A 19,787-nucleotide genomic window follows, 5' to 3' on the forward strand; every position below is an offset into this window, starting at 1 on the left:
TTCCCCATGCCAATCATCATGAAAGTAGGATGGTACAGTGGGGAGAATACTGGGCTTAGAAAACCTGGGATTCGCCTTTCACTCACTGTATGACCTTGGAAAAGTCACTTTCCCCCCAGTTTTCTCATCTGTAACATGATAATGATACTCTCTGTCTTCCTACCTGTCAGGGATGCTATGAGACTCGACAGACAACTGGAACAGAATGCCATTTCTCTTCCTAAGTCACTTACCTCTATCCAACTCTCTACCCCAATTACAGAGTTCTTACACTCTTACATATGAGTGTGTGGAGGCTTCCCTGTATTCATGCTTTAGCTCCAGGTGTTCCAGAAGGCAACCATCCAGAACTGAGTGGTGGTCCACAGTGAGGTGTAGAATGATAACAGGCAGCAGCTGCAGCACAGTTGAATTCCAAGTAAATATTAGACCCGCTTTCCCCTCATACACTGACATTTATAGTGGTAATGGTTCTCAATCTGTGTATTAAAATCATCTGGGAGGTTTTAAAATGCCCGATGCCCATGTTGCACCCTGGAACAATTGAATTAGAACAGCTGTGGACAAACTACGGCCTGTGGGCTGCATCCGGCCCGTTTGAAATGAATAAAACCAAAAAAAGAAAGACCGTACCCTTTTATGTAATGATGTTTACTTTGAATTTATATTAGTTCACACAAACACTCCATCCATGCTTTTGTTCCAGCCCTCCGGTCCAGTTTAAGAACCCATTGTGGCCCTCGAGTCAAAAAGTTTGCCCAGCCCTGAATTAGAATCTTTGGGCAGGGAGGCGGGGGAGATGAGATCCAGGCATCAACATTTTCAAAGCACCCCAGATGCCTCCATTATGCAATTAAAATTGAGAACTGCCACTCTACGTGACCTTTGTTAGGGGAGGGCAGGCAGGTTGATGTCTGGGTGTGGAGGTAAGAAAACTGTAGTGCACTGAAGAGAAATGATGTGTTGAAGACCCCAAATGATAGCTTCGACCTATTTTTTTTATGGCCTAATTTTTTTGACAGGTTCCCAGGCTCTGTATCAGAACCACCTTTCTGGAGGCCTTTCCCATTCTCTTGGTCATTCTAGAATGCTACAAGAAGTTGCTTCCTGAGAATAATTTACATTTGTGAAAGGGCTATTTTGAACCTATAAAAAGGATAAAGAAGGTGTTTGAGTGGCACGTGCAGAAAAAGGATATCAATGCTGGAGCAGTGGGGAAGCCCATCTTCCTGAGACAGTCAGCTGACCAGGACAGGACTGCATGCCTCCTCCACCCATCCTTAGACTGCTCTTGCTGACAGTCCCTTACAGTGGGATTCAGGGTGGCACAGAGACATGAAGGACACAGGTGCTCTGAGCTAATTAATTAAGAGGCCCCAGGAGGTAGGAAAGGCAAACAGGATAAAGAACTCACACCTGCTACAGTCTCGAGAATTCCTACGGGTGCCTGGTTAGTTCAGTCTTTTTATTCATTTTTCTTTTGAGGTGCTCTGGTCGTGATCCTAGCTTCAACTAAGTCCTTGATGGTGTTCCCACCAGAAGGCAAATACCTGCTCTTAAGCTTCCTTCCCCTTTTCAAAATCAGAGCCAAGATTTGAGTGGAATTTTTATCTTCCCCAACTTTTTTTTTGTAAATCAAGTCTCAGATTTTCAAATCAAACCTACCACAGAACTTTCAGATTCTTGCTAAAGCAATTCTATGGCAAAGGACAGTTTGTACTTGAAGGTGGTATCTCCACCAATGGAGAGAACAAACTATAACAGAAAGGAACTCTGGCTTTGTTGGGGCTTGTCTACTCCCGGGAACGTTTAGAGAGAAAAGAGACTTTCTGTTTCAGTGCAGAGGGAAATGTAGGAGGAATCGTCACAGGGAATCCCTCTGAGAGAACAATTCCAAAGAGACACCACGTCACCTGGAAGATGTCCTGAACCAGGTCTCAGGAGTGCTGGCCTCTAGCCAGGACCCTGCCACACACGAGCTCCTCAGCCATAAATTGGGTTCTAACCATTCTCCATAAAAGTCCCTTCCAGTACAGTAAGTCCTCACTTAACCTTGTTGATAGGTTCTTGGAAACTGCAACTTTAAGCAAGACCACATATAACGAAACCGATTTTTCCGCAGGCTAAGTGATACAAACAAGAGTTGAGTTCCCACGTGTATTTCTGATCACAAAACATCACCAAACTTCTAAAGACCCAAAACCCTTCTAATATTAAACATAGAAATAAGTGTGAGTTATACACACCTTCAAGAAAGATTAAGAAGAGGAAGTAAGATAATTATTTCCCAACCTGCCTATTCCAGTTCAGGATCATGGGCAGCTGGAGCCTTGTCCTGGCAGCTCAGGCTGCAAGGTGGGAACCCACGCCGGACAGGACACCTTTTGACTGTAGGGAGCACTCACACCCACACCCACACCCACACCCACTCAGACGAGAACAATTTAGAACTGTCACCAATTCACCTCAGGTGTGCAGCCTTGGGATGTGGGAGGAAACCTGAGTCCTCAGAGAAAACCCAAGCAGACGTGGGAAGAAACTCTACACAGACAGTGGCACTGCTGGGAATTAATTTTTTCCCCTCATTCACATTAAAACAAAACATTATTGGAGGATTAAAGGAGGAGCTCATGGTTCTTAATAAAGCCACGCTGGAATGTACTTTATGATTTCAATTTGGAAAACTAACCTATCTATATTATTTTCGTTTATTATGAGAAATATCATTTAACTTGAGTAATTTAGAAATCAACGTATAGAACGAGAAATCATCCAGTACCCATATGTGCAGTCAGTGACAGACTGGGACTAGATTAAAAAGACCATTCACGTAAATGTAATGGCTCAAAGGACAGGATGAGGAGCCAGACCAAGTCTTTGTTGCTTGTCTTGGCTGTGGGAGGAGCTTAGTCACCTTGTAAATAGACCCTCATTGCTGTTGTCCATCTGAAGGTGTATGTGATCAGTTAATTCTTTTAAATGCACTGCACACTGGTTAAAATGAGGGCCATTTTGCTTTCCTGATACCTCTAAGTCAGTGGTTCTCAACCTTGGCTGCACATTAGAATCACCTGGGAATCTTTTTAAAATTTTGATTTCTGGGCCTCATCCTCTGGAAATTCTGTTTCTTTGTTATAGGGTGGGGTCACAACATTAGTAACAAAGAAACAGAATTTCCGGAGGATGAGGCGCAGAAATCAGGATTTTAAAAAGATTCCCAGGTGATTATAATGTGCAGCCAAGTTTGAGAACCACTGCTAAGCAATGGAAGAAGAATTCATTAAAGAGTAAGACAATTACCAGTTTATAAGAAATCAAGAGGGCAGAGGTACATGTTAAATATTACCATGGGGACACCACCAGCAAAATCCAACTGTGGAAACCTCTACAAGACAAAAGACTCAATTTCTTTAACAAATACATTTCAAGAAAAAGAAGAGTTAAGGGGTGATCCTATGATTCAAAAGAAATTTAAGAAATAGCAACTAATTTTGTGGACCTTATCTGGCTTACAATGAAAAAAAAAAAAAAAAAAAACCACCTGTAAAACAGTACTATATTTGAGACAATTAGATTTTGAGCAGTAACTACATATTTGCTAGCAAGGAATTATTGCTAAATTTTAATGTTTATAATAATATTTAAGCGACTTTAAAACAGAGCCCTTAAATTTTAGAGATGCATAGTGAAATATTTACAGATTACACAATTATGGAATTTGCTTAAAAATAATATAGAAAGGGGAAATGGATAGGGGTATGGTTGAAACAAGACTGGCATAAGTTGATCATTGTTGAAACTTGGTGATGATTACACAGAGGTTCATTATACCATTCTGTCTATTTTTTAATATGTTTAAAATTGTCCATGCTGAGAAAAAAGTAGATGACAGTTATGTAATAAAGAATCTTATGGAAACTAAGAAATTATGTTAAGATCATAATATTATAATCTCCCCCAACCCCTTACCAAGAGATGACAGCATCAGTGAGTAGAAACAGATTCCTGACTCAGCTGGATCCATCAGTCCAGGTGAACACTGACAACCAGAAACAACTGGAAAGGAGTTTTTCCCCAAGAGCATCTTGTTATAACAAGGTTTCCCAAGCCACTGTAAAGAAAGCACAAAGACCCCTCCCCTGTGGGAAAAAAAAGGACTATGATTCTTGATTTTTTTTTACCCTGATAATTTGTGGTAAGTTTCTTTATTTTTTGAATATAAAGTGACAGAAATAATTTGCCATTAGAAAAGAGAAAGAATCTGACTATTTACAGCTTTTATACATCACAAAGTTTTTCTTGTTTTTATGTTGTGTCTTTTTTAAAATTCATTTTGATTTTTGTTCCTGCATCATTTGAACAAGTCCAAACTGGAAATCTATACAGCTCACAAAAAAGCCCTCCACCCAAAAGACCCCCCACCCCCACCCAACCCCAATGAGAAACAAGATAAATCAAAAGAATGAAATCAACTTATTTCTTTTAAGGTAAGTCATTTGCTTATATATATACTTGTGATTATTTTTTTTCAAGTTCAAACACCAAAATCCAAGAGAGAAAGGAAAAAATAAAAAGACCCAGTCATCCTCCCCCTCCCCCCCCACTCCAGAATCTCAATTGATCCCTGCACGTCCAAAATAAGAAATATATATTTACAGAAAACAAAACAAAACAAACAAACAGAAAAGAACTTGGAGGTGGATGGGCTGGGGATCTGAGAGTTAAGAGGAAGGAGAGCCGGCCCCAGGGAGGGGGTGGGATCTGGGCCTCACAGATCCAGGCAAGTATGAGCCTTCTGTGTCTTCCCTGGGGAGAATAACACACTGGAAATGGGGAAAGCTCTGAATGGGTCCCCTTAGCCATGTTGCCTTGGGAGGGGTTCGGCTCTGAGTCTGCAACCCAAGCCACCAAGGGATTTGTATTTTGTGGTTTCCATCATCACCTCCTCACGCTCACTCACACGTGCACGTACTCACAGGCACACACACATGCACCAGTCCTGTGACTAAGTATAATTATGACCCTGCTGGAGCACTGTCCCCTATCAAGTGGAGGAAAAGAGATTTGCCCTTAGGAACAAGAGTTCATTGCTCTCTCCAGTCCCTTCTCTGATCTGCGCTATAACATGCCATCTAGCTCCCTGAAATGTTTCCACAAGAATCGGGGCCACTCTGAAGTATGAATGTTGGGGTGGCCATTGGGAAACAAAGCTCCCATGAAGACATGCCCCCACTTCTTATAAATGCCCTTAAAAAACAGGTGCACCCACTGAACTAGGGTGGGAAGCAACCCGAAGGAGGGGAAATCTGAGGCAGAGGCAATGGAAGCCACATTGTTTTCTGCTTGCCCTTGAAAGGCTGCATTCCCAGAGATGAGAAAGCTGAGGGCATGACAACACCATCCCAGGTCAGCTTCTTCTTTCCTTCTTTAATGGGCTTCTTTAGTCTTCAGTGTGTGAAGCACAGTATAACCCCTTGATTGGTTGCAATATCCTTCTAACACAAGAACCAAAGCTCTGGCCTGAGATAAGCCAGGATGAACACAACTTCATCTTTTGGGGAAAATGCCAGGTGGGACATGATGAGGCACGTGGACAGAGAAGTTGAGCCAGTAGCAGCAGCAGTTGTGGTCAAGTTCATGCCCTGTTCTAGATTCTGCAGAGGCTTGGAGAAATAGTGCGCCAGAAATGGTGGAACAGCTTCTGTCTCTTTTCAAATTATGAGTGTTGTTTCTTTTTAAGGGCACAGGAAAGAAAATAGAATCAGCACACCATCTGTGTCTGAAGTATGTGGAATGTTCCTGGGGTCAGACTCTAGGTTGCTCTTGCTAAATCTCCAAATGCCAACACTGTGGCTCTCCCTCCACCGCACCTCCCTTGGCCAAATTTCTGATTTTTTTCAGGTTCTCCCCTAAAAGCCTTCACTTGTTCCCTTTTCATGTAGGCCCACTCAAAGACCTCCCCTACCCAATTCTCTCCCGATCAAACCTCTTGCCCAAAGCTTTTGAAGACTTTTGATCATTTCCTTATGCTACTGTCCTACTGTTTATCTCTGTCTCAAAAGAAAAATACTAAGTAAAAATGATCAGTCAAAGAAAACTTCCATTTAGCAGAATTGGGCAGAAGCAAAGCTACTTTCTAATCCTTTAACTTTGATTTTTAAAAAAGATAAACAAGGAAAAAGGTGAACAAAGAATTATGATTTCCCCAAGGAAACTAACTTAGTTGGGAGTCTTGAAAATAGAAAGGACAAGATTTACTGTGCAAATGTGTTCTTTCCAGGGCAAATAATAAAAATGCAGCCTTAACCCATGATCACATTTGCTGACTTATATGCTGCGACCTACCTCAGATGGCAACAGTGTTTTTAGTGGAAGTTAAAAAAACAAACATTTGAACTGAAGAAGAGGAACCTATATTGTATGTTCTGCTGGTGAGACCCTCCCCTGAGCACTCACAGCCTGACCACCTCAATCTGACAAAGAAACCATCAGGACTGATCCAAATGCCCAAAAGTCTTGCCTGGGATGGTCACCATGAGAACTCTAAGACTTTCAGAATATCTCTCATCACTCAGACTATTACTTCCAGGAGACCAGGTACCTCCCCCAGCTGTGCTCATTTCCCATCTTTTATGAACTCCCCAAATCTTTCCCTGAATCCAGGGTTCATCAGCCACAATACTGACAATAAATGTTACCTCTTTGCTCTCACTGAAATGTGGCCCTTCCTTGGGGATCCTCTCAGGGGCAGGCATCTCTGTCCCACATTCCCCATGCCACTGGGCCTAGAGGTGGAATAGGCACCTTCCTTGCCACTTTTGGACTATCTTCCCTTCCCTCTTCCTTAAAAATCAAGCCAAAACAACAATTCAGCTTTGAAGCATATCAAACTATACTAGATGCTTTCTTTATTTGAAGCAGTAATTTAGATATTCCTGTCACTGTCTCAATACCACTCTCATCATAATTTTTGTTGACTTTGATAGTCAGATGAACAACTGTTGTTTCTATATCCTGGCCTCTCCGTTCCTTGGCCTCTGTTCCTTCACTAACCTTTCCAACACCTAATCTCAGCCCTCCTCCCCCCCACACTGACCCCAGATTACATCACTACCAATAAATACAACCTCTCCATTATCAAAGCCTCCAGTATCCCACTCTCTAACTCAGTTTCCAGATTACTTCTTCTGCAACCTGATTCAATAATTTTGAGACTCCAGCCTGCATCTCAATCCCTTTCCCCAACCAGACTTCATTATTCCTAATTCCCTAATGCTGATGCTGCATTGCCCTTAACTCCGTGTCTCTTACTGCCTTCATTGGATTCACCTGGTTAACCCTCAAACCTGCTAAAATCCAGTTCGCCACTCTATCAAAGCAGATGAAAGTAGCTGAAGAAAATTTCTTAAATTTCTTTCAAACTCATGACCATAAGAACCTCAAGTAAATGCTTCATGCCACTCAGCATGTCTCTTACATATCCTTTGTCTCTTTACTCTTGTTAGATAGCTCTATAACTAATTCATGACTTATTCTCTTCTCAAACCTCCAATATCCATTCCCCAATACTCAGCCTCAATTGGCAAAATCCCTTTGTGTTGAAACAAAAAGTATCAATCAGAAAATACATACTCCCACTATCACATTTACCAATGCACGTATATCTGTGCCCAAATATACTATCTGCTTCTACTACTATAACAACCTTTAGGGAAAGTCATAAAGCCAATCCCTCTACTTGTGCCCTGGATGCTATCTCTCTTACTTCATCAAAAACATCACTCCAGTAGTTATCCCATCTCCTTAAACATCATTCATTTTCCCTCTCTTTTGGATCATTCTGATCAGTATAAAACAGATATAATTTCTCCCATCTTTAAAAAAATAAAACCCTCCTTGGACCTAACATCCGTTACCATCTACCATGTTCCCTTTATAGCCAAACTGAAAGAGTTTCCTATTCATATTGTCTTCATTTTCTGTGCTTCCACTCTTTCTTGAACCTGCCCCTATCATGCTTTTGTTCCCAGCAGTCCGCTAAGCTTTTCCAGGTCATCAATGGAGCGATCTACATGTTTCCAGATTATCTTATTCTACTCAGTAGAGCCTGACTTACCCCTGGCCACTTTTCCCAGTGGCTCATCTCCTGGGGCTCTGAACATCCTGGAAGCTCTCTTCTATTTGCACTCACTCCCTAGATCCAGCCTCATGGCTTCAATACCATCCAAATGCTTATGAATTATAAATTATATCTTCAGGTTCTACCTCTTTCCTAAATTCCAGGTTCATATAGCCAATCAGCACTTCCATTTGGATGTCTGATGGGCATATTGCTATAAGGTTCTCTTTCGCAATCTACTTCACCTGTAGTATTCTTATCTTATTAATGGTGACTCCAAAATTCTAGTAGTTGAGGCTGAAAATTCTAGGGTGATTCTTGATTCTTTTCTTTCTCTTACTTGATATCTAATTCATCAGCAAACCTTTAAAAATATTTCCAGAATTCACCACTTCTCACCACCTCCTTTGTTAGCACCATAGTGATTGACCTGGATTATTGTAGTACCTACTAACTGGTCTAGCTGTTTTTCTATTGCCCACCCTCTCACAATATATATTCTCAATACAACAGTCACAATGATTCCTTTTAAATGAAAGTCTGGGTTCATATCACTCTCTACCCAGAACTTTCTAGTGACTTTGCATCTTGCTCTTAGTAGAAACCCAAATATTTACCAGTATTTAGTGTACAAGACTTATGGGTCAATAACACCTACCTGACCTCACCTCTCACATTCTGTCCTCAAGTATTGGCCTCCTGGGTTTTCCTCAAGTACTCTAAGCATGGGGCTTAACCACACAGCCTTTGTACTTATTTTCACTTGAAAAGCCTTTCACATAGAAAGCCCCAAGGCTCATTCCCTCATTTTCTTTAAGCCTTGCTCACATATTACTTTTTTTATAGAAGCTTTTCCTGTCTACCCTATAAAAAGTAACAACCATATACCCAATCATAATCTCCTATTCCCTTAATCTGCCTCATTTTTCTCACAGCACTTTGCAATCTCTGACATGAAATATGTTTATTTGTTTATTGTCTATTTCCTTTCAGTATGTAACCTTCATGAGGGCCTGATTGTTCACTTTTGTATCCCTGGCATGGGGTTCCCACTCAATAAATATCAATATGTGATTAAATCATCTCTCCAAAACATTCTCATACACTGCAGGACAAATCTCTCCAAAAGAAGATTTCAGGAAAAAAATTCTGAATATTTATTCTAAATTTTAACCAAATATCTAAATGAGGATAGAGCTTATTTTCTATGCTCTCTTATAAAGTGAAGATTTAGGTTTATTATCATTTTTTAATCATTAAGAAATGACCTCGAGTCTCAGTCAACAGCTCTCTGAACCTCTCTTTCTGTTGCCAAACTCCCAAATCCTTTGTGGATACAATAGAATTTATAGAGACTCTGAATGTTTCAGAGGATTAGTTAATGTTTTAGCTCAGAACATTTGATCTATTGCCCTTCAATAATATTTTATAGCTTAAAAGATCATGTCTGAGTCAGTAAATTCCATGTTAATATGTGTAATACTCAGGATGAAATCAATCTGTAAATGCTTATTTGTAATTTAATCGACCCATTTCCTTCCTGAAGTAAATGGTAATCAGATTATAAACCTGGTGTTTTCACTGGAGATGGGGAGATATAATCTTATTTAAAGATTTTATTTCTCAGAGGTCACCTAACTTTGTGATCCAAAATCATTCCAAAATTGAGCAAAAGGTTCTACTAACTCTATTCCCCAGATGTGTTTTGCTCCACACACTGCCCTTGGCTTCCCAATCTAAGTAAGTGTAATCATAATGGCCTTCTACTCAGAATATTCTTAACTGGAGACTATAAATCATTTGAGAGGGGCTGCCCTAAAGGTTTGTAGACAAGGTTTGGAAAAGGTAAGGTGTCGTGCTCATCAGCATCTTCCTGGAAGACAATGGCTCTCTCTAAAGTCAGGCTGTCACCATTTCCTGCATGATCATCAGCAGCACAGCTTCTCCTTCTGCCAGAGCTGATAGGAAACAGCAAACATACATCTTACAGAGTAAACCAGAACATCTGGATGCTAGGGTCATTGTCTCTTTACCCCAAACCATTCTGCCCTGGCTTCTCCCTTCCTTGCTTCTAGGTTCTTCTCAGCACTGTGAAGAGCATTCTTTTTAGAACAAAGCTTTCTGTCTGCTTGTCACTGAATCTGTTTCTTAGTTCACCTTGCACTCATTTCAACAGAAGACATATATAAATGGTTAAAGAAAGAATGTGCAACAACAGATCATTGGGTGAAATACATTTAGAAACATGGTGGTCTCTCAGCTGTTCCGTCACCAGCATGTTCAAACTGAAACTCAAGCCTCTCCCATCGTGCAGGACCTGTGCTTTGCAACAATAAAAAAGGGAAGACTATAACAACCACAAAATGCTTTTATGCACATGACAGGTACCTCGGTCAAAGCCCTGGTGCATACTCTCACAGAGGTTGCTTAATATTCCAGAGCACACCCATCTCCACTAGCAAAACTGCAGGCTATCACTGGAGGTCACCCACTTCCCCAGCACTTGACCTTGAGTTGAAATATCTGGTAATAAAACCTTTCTTGTGTGCTTATCATTCTTTTTATCTTTTCCATCTTCCCAAGTTAAAATATAGTGAGAAAACCATGAGAAATTACTACCAAGGGTTTCTTTTAACAATCTAATAGGATAGATGATAATTCAGCTTAAGAAATACATCCCACCTTTATAGGAAAGAAGATGAGGGGGGGGGGGGACCAAGACCTGAAGGGGAACCAGGAGAGCTGCCAAGAGGGCTGTGAGGTGAGAAATTTGGAAGGCTATTCTCATGATAAAACTCACATGGGCATTTTGGTCTATTACAACTACCATTGTTTTTGTTCAGCACCAACCACTGAAATTTGTTGTGGAATCATGACTTTCCAGGAGAGAAAAGAGGAAGATAAATGCCTCAAAGAAGAGATGACTCAGAGGGAGAGAATAATAAACCAAAAGACTGTCAAGACTAAATGAAATATGCTGATTCTATTCATTCTTCATGTCAAACTTTGCCAATAGAATATTTGATTGGTAATGGCCAGACTGGATAGATTTCTCCATCATGTGGCAAAGAATATTGAAAAGGAGACAAAGGAAATCACAATACAATCATAATTGCCCCAGAAGATTGTTGTTTTGTTTTTAGTCTCATTTATCTTCTTGTCTACCAGGCCTTACCCAAACAATATTATACAGATGATTCCTTCATGTAAGCTATAGGAAGCAAGAGGCCAAGAAAATGAAAGGTGCAAGCCAATAATCAAATGGACAAGCTTAGCTTGGGAATGAATCAAAACTATAAAGTCAGAGGAATTACATTCTGCCCCCAGGCTGTGAGAAGGAGTTTGAGCTCATGTGGAGTCTGATGTTCAGCAGTGCCTTGGGCTCTGAAATTGACTTTATCTAAACCATTCTGCCTTTCCATAGGACACTTAGTGCCCAGCACTAAATTTACTTCAAATGGGAAGGTACCTTCATTTTACATGTGACATTGGCTTAGCAGTGGCTTCAGTCTTGTGCAGATAAGAATCTTTGTGAAAATGTCCCTCCATAATGCTTCCCTAAACTGTTTTCTTGGTAGATATGCTTTGAGGCTTGCAGTTTTTATTACTACTGTGGTCTTGAAAATTTAGCATAACAGCTCTGTCATTTTGATTAAATGACTCTCTGTTATTTCATGCCCTAGGATTCCCATGAATCCTGATTTCCTTCTCCAATGAATATAGCTATGGCATAACAGGGAGTGGTCATCTCAGGGCACTAAGATGCTCCAAAGGCTCTGTTGGCCCTCTTACTTGTCATCAAGGAGCATTATGATCCAAGTATTTGTGATGACACTCCTGAGAAAGATAAAGCTACCCTGGGTCAAGATAGAATAGCCCTTCCCCTCTCTCTTAGCTTACTATGTTACCATCATGACTTCATGTGGCCTACTGGGATGATAAAAGGAAAGAAAGATTTGTAATTGGCCTGATTCTAAACTTTGAGCTTAAAGAGGGTTCTAGTAGCCTCTCCAGCACCATTCCCAGGCATAGAAATAAAACTTAACTCTTCACTTTGCCCATATCCTCTCCTAAAGCCAGGCTTCTGAACCAGGCTCTGGGAATGACTACACTGTGCAGTTGATAGTATAGAAGACTCTCCACTCACCCATTTAAGGACTTTTCCATCTTCCTACTTCCTCTCCTATCTTCCTTCTAGGAACAGGATGAAATGAAAAATAAATTCTACATTAAGCTAGGACACTTAGAGTTCATTCACTGCTCTTAGAATCAGCAAAATCTCTAAAGAGAATGTTGTATGACACATACTAAAGTCACTGAACTCTTTGGAAAGACTGATTACTTCCTCAGCTTGATACCATTCATTGTGAACAGGTAGACTACAAGAAAAGGTGGTTGCAGGATTCCCTGGCCCTTGGGTGCTTAAAGAAATCACCATTTTAATCTTGGGGTAAAATCCAGATATCATAAGAATCCTCAGGAGATCTTTATTAGTCTTTAAAACACCCATACCTCCCTTCCTTCAGGTTTTAGGCAAGCAATAATTATTGTTTCTGGGGGATATAGATCCTTCCTTCTGGAATTCATTTGTATGTGAGTCTTCTTAATATTTCTATTGATGCTACCAGAACTAACTCATGCCTTAATACTAGAATCCAACTTGTGGTGTTGGAACTTAACTCAGTTATGTAGCAGTCCCCAGAAGATGAATCTAGGGAACACTCCCTGGAGGTGGCCTTCCTCACTCTGGGCTGACCCAAACTACTGACACCTTCAGAGTATCAGGGCATTCTTTGCACACATTCCTGAAGGCTGCCTTCCCTATGGAACACTCTGGAAAAAATCCTCTGTCTTAGGTTTTCTTAAGCTTTTATTTGTGTGAGTTACATGCTACATAAAAAGTTATTAATAATAATTTTCCACAATGTCTTCCCCCACAAAATTTAAAAACACTTATGTTATTCGGCCTTCAACTTCTCTTTATTATAGAAACTTTTCTACCCCTTCTGGTTTTCAAAGCTCTTGTTTTGTTCTTACTTGACTTGATTCCGTAGACTCACGTGGTGTGTGTGTGTGTGTGTGTGTGTGTGTGTGTGTGTGTGTGTGAAGAAGACAAATTTCCATTGGAAAGATGTGGATAAATCAGCTCGCTTCCATGATTTTTCTCCACTGTTAGATGCTGAACACTTAGGGTAGGGTGGAAAATTCAGGCACCATTACTCAGTGGGCTAGGCTGAGAGTTGAAAATTCAGACAAGTTTGGTTCTGCCAAGAATTTCCTATATAGCCTGCCAAGAATAACCTATTTAATCATCAAATTTTGCTGTGCTCCAACTTTCCTATATGTAAAATTAAAAGATGATAATATTCCTCTGCCAAAGGAGGCCATTTAGTGGTTATGGTAAATTATTCAACATCCACATATCAATTACTTTAATTTACTCAGAATGTACCACAGGCTCAAGGTGGTGGAGGCCTAAGTGAGCTGCTGGTGATTCTAGAGACTCCATTCTTCTCCACAGATGAAGATTCAGGCTACAAACTGCCATAGCTCAGGACCTTTTATATGGGAATTAAGTTAAAACTGTTTAAGGAATGACACCTCAAGACATTTTTGTTATTTCAGCCTTCAACTTCTATTACAGAAAGTTTTCTACTCCTTTTTGGGAGGTATAAAATGTGCCCCATTTCTTGTGCCAGCTACCAAGTAATAACCAATATAACTTCCCTGATCATCAAAAGTGTTCAGGAGTTTCAGGAGCAATCAGTAACAATGTTGTTCTCTTTTCTGGGACCCAAAGTAGCCAGTTTTGCACAGCAGGCTCTGTCCTCTGTCATTAAAACATGGGAGTGCTGATTGTACCAGACTTGTTGGACCCTGGTTTAGAAACATTAAATACCATGCATGTGTTCAAGCTCTGTGCTCTTTCAGCTTCTCATCCTAACAGTGGTGTGTGTGTGTGTGTGTGTGTGTGTGTGTGTGTGTGTGTGTGTGTCTTTTGAGGGTGAGTTACTTGAAACTGACTCAGGACATAGAATACCTCAAGACCCCTAAATTGAGAAACAGTAATAAGTCAAAGAGATGACAAGTGATGAGGAAAAACACAGCTGTAAGTGCTCTGGTTGACATCCAATTGCATTCATAACAAATAAAGGGTATTTTTACTATGTCATGTTTTTATCAGTAAGAGTTCTACCTGGATGCTTCTCTAGCCTCCATGCTTCCTGCTGATGTGAAGTCTTGATATTTTCCTTGCTCCTGACCCTGGGAGAGAAAAAACTACTGAATCACCTACAGTACATATCACCATTCCCACCCTACTGAGGACACATCTCTCCACCCTCGCTCACAGTGTTGTCAAGAAGAGATGTGAGCACACATGGATCTGAATGTGTCTAAGCAAGGGGATTGTCTGTCCCTAGGAAGCCTGTCTTCTGCTCCACCATCCTCCCAGCACTGATCCATGAACATGACAGACCACACAGATTCCAGAGCAAAGCAGGGACAGTTGGCACGACAACTAGGTTGGTCCATCACAAACAAACAAAATGCTCCCTCCACATAAAGCCTGGATATTTCTGTTAACCCTGTAGGTGTTGGTGATCCACAGGCAAGATAGAGAAGAAGAAAAAAGACTGGCTCAATAAAGCATAATAGTCCACCCAGTTCTAAATGAACACTTCTATCTACCAATACTATATCCCTGTTCCTCCATAAAGTGATTGACATTGGCAATTTGGGATCTATTTATTAGGAGTGTATGGTGTGTGTGTGTGTGTGTGTGTGTGTGTGTGTGTGTGTGTGTGTGTGTGTGTTGGGAAGATGCACAAGCATGAGGGAGCTCATGGAAAAGAGATCAAATTAGGTGCAATTGTGTTGTCTGGGTGAATTTGTGGAAGCAATTTATAAGTTAGTGAGAGCACAACTCAAGGAGAGGCCACATAATGGCCTGGTCTCTGGTTTGCAGATGGTTCTTAGGTCACAGCTAAAAGGAGCTTTAAAATAGCCCTTGATTTAAAAAAGAATGATCAATTACAATTAAAATGTGACAGTGACATTGGGAGTTAACTACACAAACTTCTGAATATGACAGAAGTTTTTTTAAAAATACTCCCTCTGGAAACAGATAATATCCATATCTAAGAAAAGCAGGTAGTGCAGGCCATTCATATTCCAGTGACGACATCTCCTGAAGCTGCATGTTTTTCAGAACTGAGAGACAAGCTCTAAGCATCTGAAAAGTCCCTTACACCTAACATTTAATCAATATCCTCCATGGTCTCACCCTCTGTCACTTACTTTGTTTGCATACATGTATTCCAAGTACTCTCTATTAACCGGAAGACTGTCTTAGAAAATCCAAATTCCCATTTGAAATAATATGTAACATGGAAATGTGGGCATGTGATGTATTGCTCTGATTGCAGGTAGGTGTAGAAATAGAGAGGTAACTTCAGAGGGATTCGTCCTTAGATTTTACTTCAGATCAAGTATCCTCAGGTTAAAATAAAGTGATTCCTTTCCAATTATAATTTATAATATCAAATATTTACTAGTGCCTTCCATATATAAGATGCACTGGTAGATGCTAAGGAGATAAAAAGATGAGTAAATATATGATCCCTGACCACATGTTGTTTATAATCTAGTCTAGCAAGGGAGATGAGATATAGAACCAAATAACTATAAATTAAGATGGCCTGTGATAGTTGCTATTAGAGAGATACAATTAAAGTGTTATTAGCATTTAGTGTTTTCCTGGATAAGAGATGAAGGAAAGTGAATATAGTGGTCCATTTGTTCTTTGAAGATTTGTATAGAGGGAGATGTAAGAAGGGAGTCAGATGGGAGATAGAGAGGAGAGAGTTTGGAGCAGTTTAAGTAAAGTAAGAAGTGGGAAAACAAGTCAGTATAGGAAGGTTAAGAGACAAATATCTTATTCTGCGAATGAGGATGAATTCCAAATTTCCACTCCTACACCCTGCTTCTCACTTTAACTTAATGTACGTATCTCCAACCACCTTCTGAACAATTAACTTCATACTGAGTCAGATCCAAGATCATCTCTGCAAACCAACAGAAGGTGGCTGAAGATTTGGAATTTGTTCTCATTCAAATAAATGCTGAAGCCATAGAAGACAGAGATATTGCTCCATAAGCCTGGAGATAAGGAGGATAAGAGTGTCAAGCTCAGAGCACCACGGCAAGTCAATGCTGAGGAGATGGGAGGAAGAGCAGAAACCAATGGTGGACACAGAGAGGACCAGAGGGCTAGGATGAAAACCAGAATGGGCTGCTTCTCCATCATAAGTTTAGGTTAATCTCCATGAGGCTGAAGAACAAGAAAAAAGGGGGGGTTGAATTTTGTAACAAGAAGTTCATTGAAATCTTGCCATAGAATACTTTCAATAGAGTGGTAGTGTGATGCCCAATTTTAAAATTCAGTTCATGAACACTAGATGAGGAAGTAAAAAAAGGAAGACTAGCCTTTTGAGAAGTTTGGAAGTGAAAAAAATAAATGGAGATAGTACATGAATTTGAGAATCTAATTGGATTGAGAGATTTGTTTTTCAAGATTGTTGTAAGATTTGTTTTTAGAGAAGCTACTAGGCAGGTGTGTGTAAGAAATTAAAGATGCAACAGACAGAAGTATTATTGGCTGGAGTGGAACTTAGAAGAGGTTAGAGGGTGGGTGCCAGAGACAGGGAGTGAGGATGGAAAAGATGAATGAGGGCAGAAGAAATTTAAAGTAGAGAGAATTTACATAATAATTCATAAATTAGATATCTTTTCTTAGTAGCATGATAGGAGAGACTGCCTGTTGCAATAGAGTAGATAAAATGATAGGCAAAATGAAAAATAAATTTAACAAACACTTGGAGAATATGACATGGAATTAACATTGGAGAAATAAAAAGATGCCCAAGCTGTGTAGGGTTCTGGTGAGATTAAATGGGTCAAGTTTGTGCTCTTCAGCATCAGTTTAAGACTTTGGAGATGGAAGGAAAGAAGAAGACATTGCTGGTGACAGTACTGTTGATTCGGTGAACATGGGGTTAGACCAAAGAGGGAAGTACATGAAGTCAGAGGATTTTATGAACCAGAACAACAGAGGGAGCTTGAAGGAAAGTTGGTAAGATACAGAAAATGCAAGGTTGTGGCCAGAAAGGGAATTTCATAGTTTTATCTGAAATAATTCTCAAAAGAAGAAATCTAGGGCTGGTCATTATGTGGAAAGCTGAATCTCTGCAGTGTTATTAAAAATAATATAATGGGTAATATCTTGGATGCACACCCTGAAACAAGAAAACATTAAATCTGCATGGATAAATATTCTAATTTATACACAGCTATTTATAGATACATACTACATACATTGAAATATTTTATACTTTTGTGTTCATATATTATATAAACATAATATACGCCATTTTAAAATCTTTTATATTCTTCACAGCACCAGCCCAGGGCATAGTATATTCTCAATAAACATTGGTTTAATTTAACTAACATATTTAACTATGTTAAAGAGCTTTTATTTTTTCCCCTCCTACATAGTATAGGAATCTGCTCCCCTCCCTAAAGTGCAATGCTCAAATAATTACAAATAAAGAGAATTCTGATTTAAAAATGTGGAGTAACAGTTTTATAGTGGGCTTAGTGTTGTGCTTTTAATTTATCCTAACTCTTAGACTGAGTTCCATTTACTTTACCTTTGCCAAAATACAGATTCTATCCACCAGTCTCAAGGCTAAGGGAAATCTGCTCATCCACTCTGCTTTCCACCTTCAGTTCTCATCAGGAGTCCTCACCCTCCAACTTACACTGGCAATTATGTTTAGAAGTATGGAACAGTGCCAGAAACTCTCTCTGATGAGTCTGAGATGGATGCAAATGGCCACACTGGCAGAGAAGGGTTAATGATTTCTAACTTCCTCACTTATTCCAGCACTGCTATCCTAACTCATCACTCTTTGGGCAAAATTCATTTTCCTTGCTTCAGTATTATAAATGAGAGGCCCCAAACTTCACTAACCTACTTCTCTTTCTCCAAGGCATGGAAATAGTACTGACTTTAAGGTGATTTTTTGACAGGGTTCTAGGCCATGAGAATAGATAGATCTATATACTTGAAGTCATAGAACCCATAAGATATGATTGAGCCGTGGCTGTAAAGATATGGAGATGGGATGTATTCTGTTATCATGTGATTATATGTAATACTGGAATCTCCAAATTAGAATGAAATCTTCCATCTAGATTAGTAGCAGTTCTCAGAATGACAAATCTACATTTCAGTAACACCCCAAATATCTGATAGGTCTAAAAAAGAATTGCCCACTGGTAAGTAGCACATGGTAGTCCAGTAGCTCCTTAACAGTTAGTTAAGTGTGTGTTGGGATCATTGGGCACCCTCTTTGGAGTTTGGGAAGTAAAATATACAGAGCAACTCAGCAAAATTGGAAGATTAATTGAACTGGAACAGAGAACAGATAATTACAGTAACTTTTTATTATCATAACATTAATTCAATTGATTTCTCTAGCTGCCCACTCAGTAACCTGTAATGGAGGAGAAGCATCTGTCTTCCATTTTCTGTTGAAAAAGTCATAGTCCTTAACCCACCCTATAAGGTACTGAATTTATAAATTCATAAATTACATATTCATGTGACTGCTTATTGAAAATTATTCCTAGCTAGGAGTCCTAATCCCATGTCACATGAACCTTAAGTAAAAGCAGATGGAAGATGGGAGGGTTTAAATGTGCTTATACTCTAGAACCTATGTCTTTACTCTCTACTCTGTTACTCTCAATGATCTTTGCTCTCTCTGTCTTCTTCTATATCATTAATTTATTCCCAGGAAAATAAATGAGAAACCTAATGCACACTAGGTATTTCAGTGTATAAATCCCTAATATGGCTTAATATATCACCCTTCCTGGTTTCATTTAAATGACAGATGAGCAGCTCAGTGATAAAGGAGTAAATCTGTGTGAGAAGCCAGTATTTGGAGAAGGATGGGGAATGAAAAGTGAAGGTCTTCTCAGGACCTCTGAAATCATACCATGGACCATATACCATTTGTAAGGCCAGACACATTCCAGTATAACTATCTACTCTTAACTGCTTCTCATCCATGTAGAGTTTCTTAGACAGGAAGGATAGTCTCTGACACTCAAGCGAAGAAAGCAAATGCTCTACCAAAGTATTTGGCAGTCTACTGAGCACACATTTTTTATATGGCTTTGGGCTCAGAGAGCACATAATTTATGGCCATAATACCTGGAAACACCGAATGCATTCATCAATAGCACTGCAGCTGCATTATTTATGCACACATCTAAATCATTCCTAACACACCAAGCAGACACATACAGGTGTTAAGCAATGACTAGGATTTTTATAGAGAGTTTGGGATTAAAAGAATAAAGTAATTTTAGAATAGCTTTCTCCAAAGGCTATTGCCCAAACCATCTGGTTATTCTGTCCATAAATCTTGAACTAACTAACTAAACCAACCAACCAAACAAACAACAAACAAAATCCCAAAGAAACTCTAGTTCTTAAATGAGATGCGCAGGTGACCAGCACACTGCAGTTTTGGTTACACATTTCTTCACCTCTCATGCAGAGAGTTTCCCCTTGGGCAACTTTAGATGCAAA

Source organism: Myotis daubentonii, chromosome 2 (genome assembly GCF_963259705.1).
Source record: "Myotis daubentonii chromosome 2, mMyoDau2.1, whole genome shotgun sequence".
Classification (NCBI taxonomy): Eukaryota; Metazoa; Chordata; class Mammalia; order Chiroptera; family Vespertilionidae; genus Myotis; species Myotis daubentonii.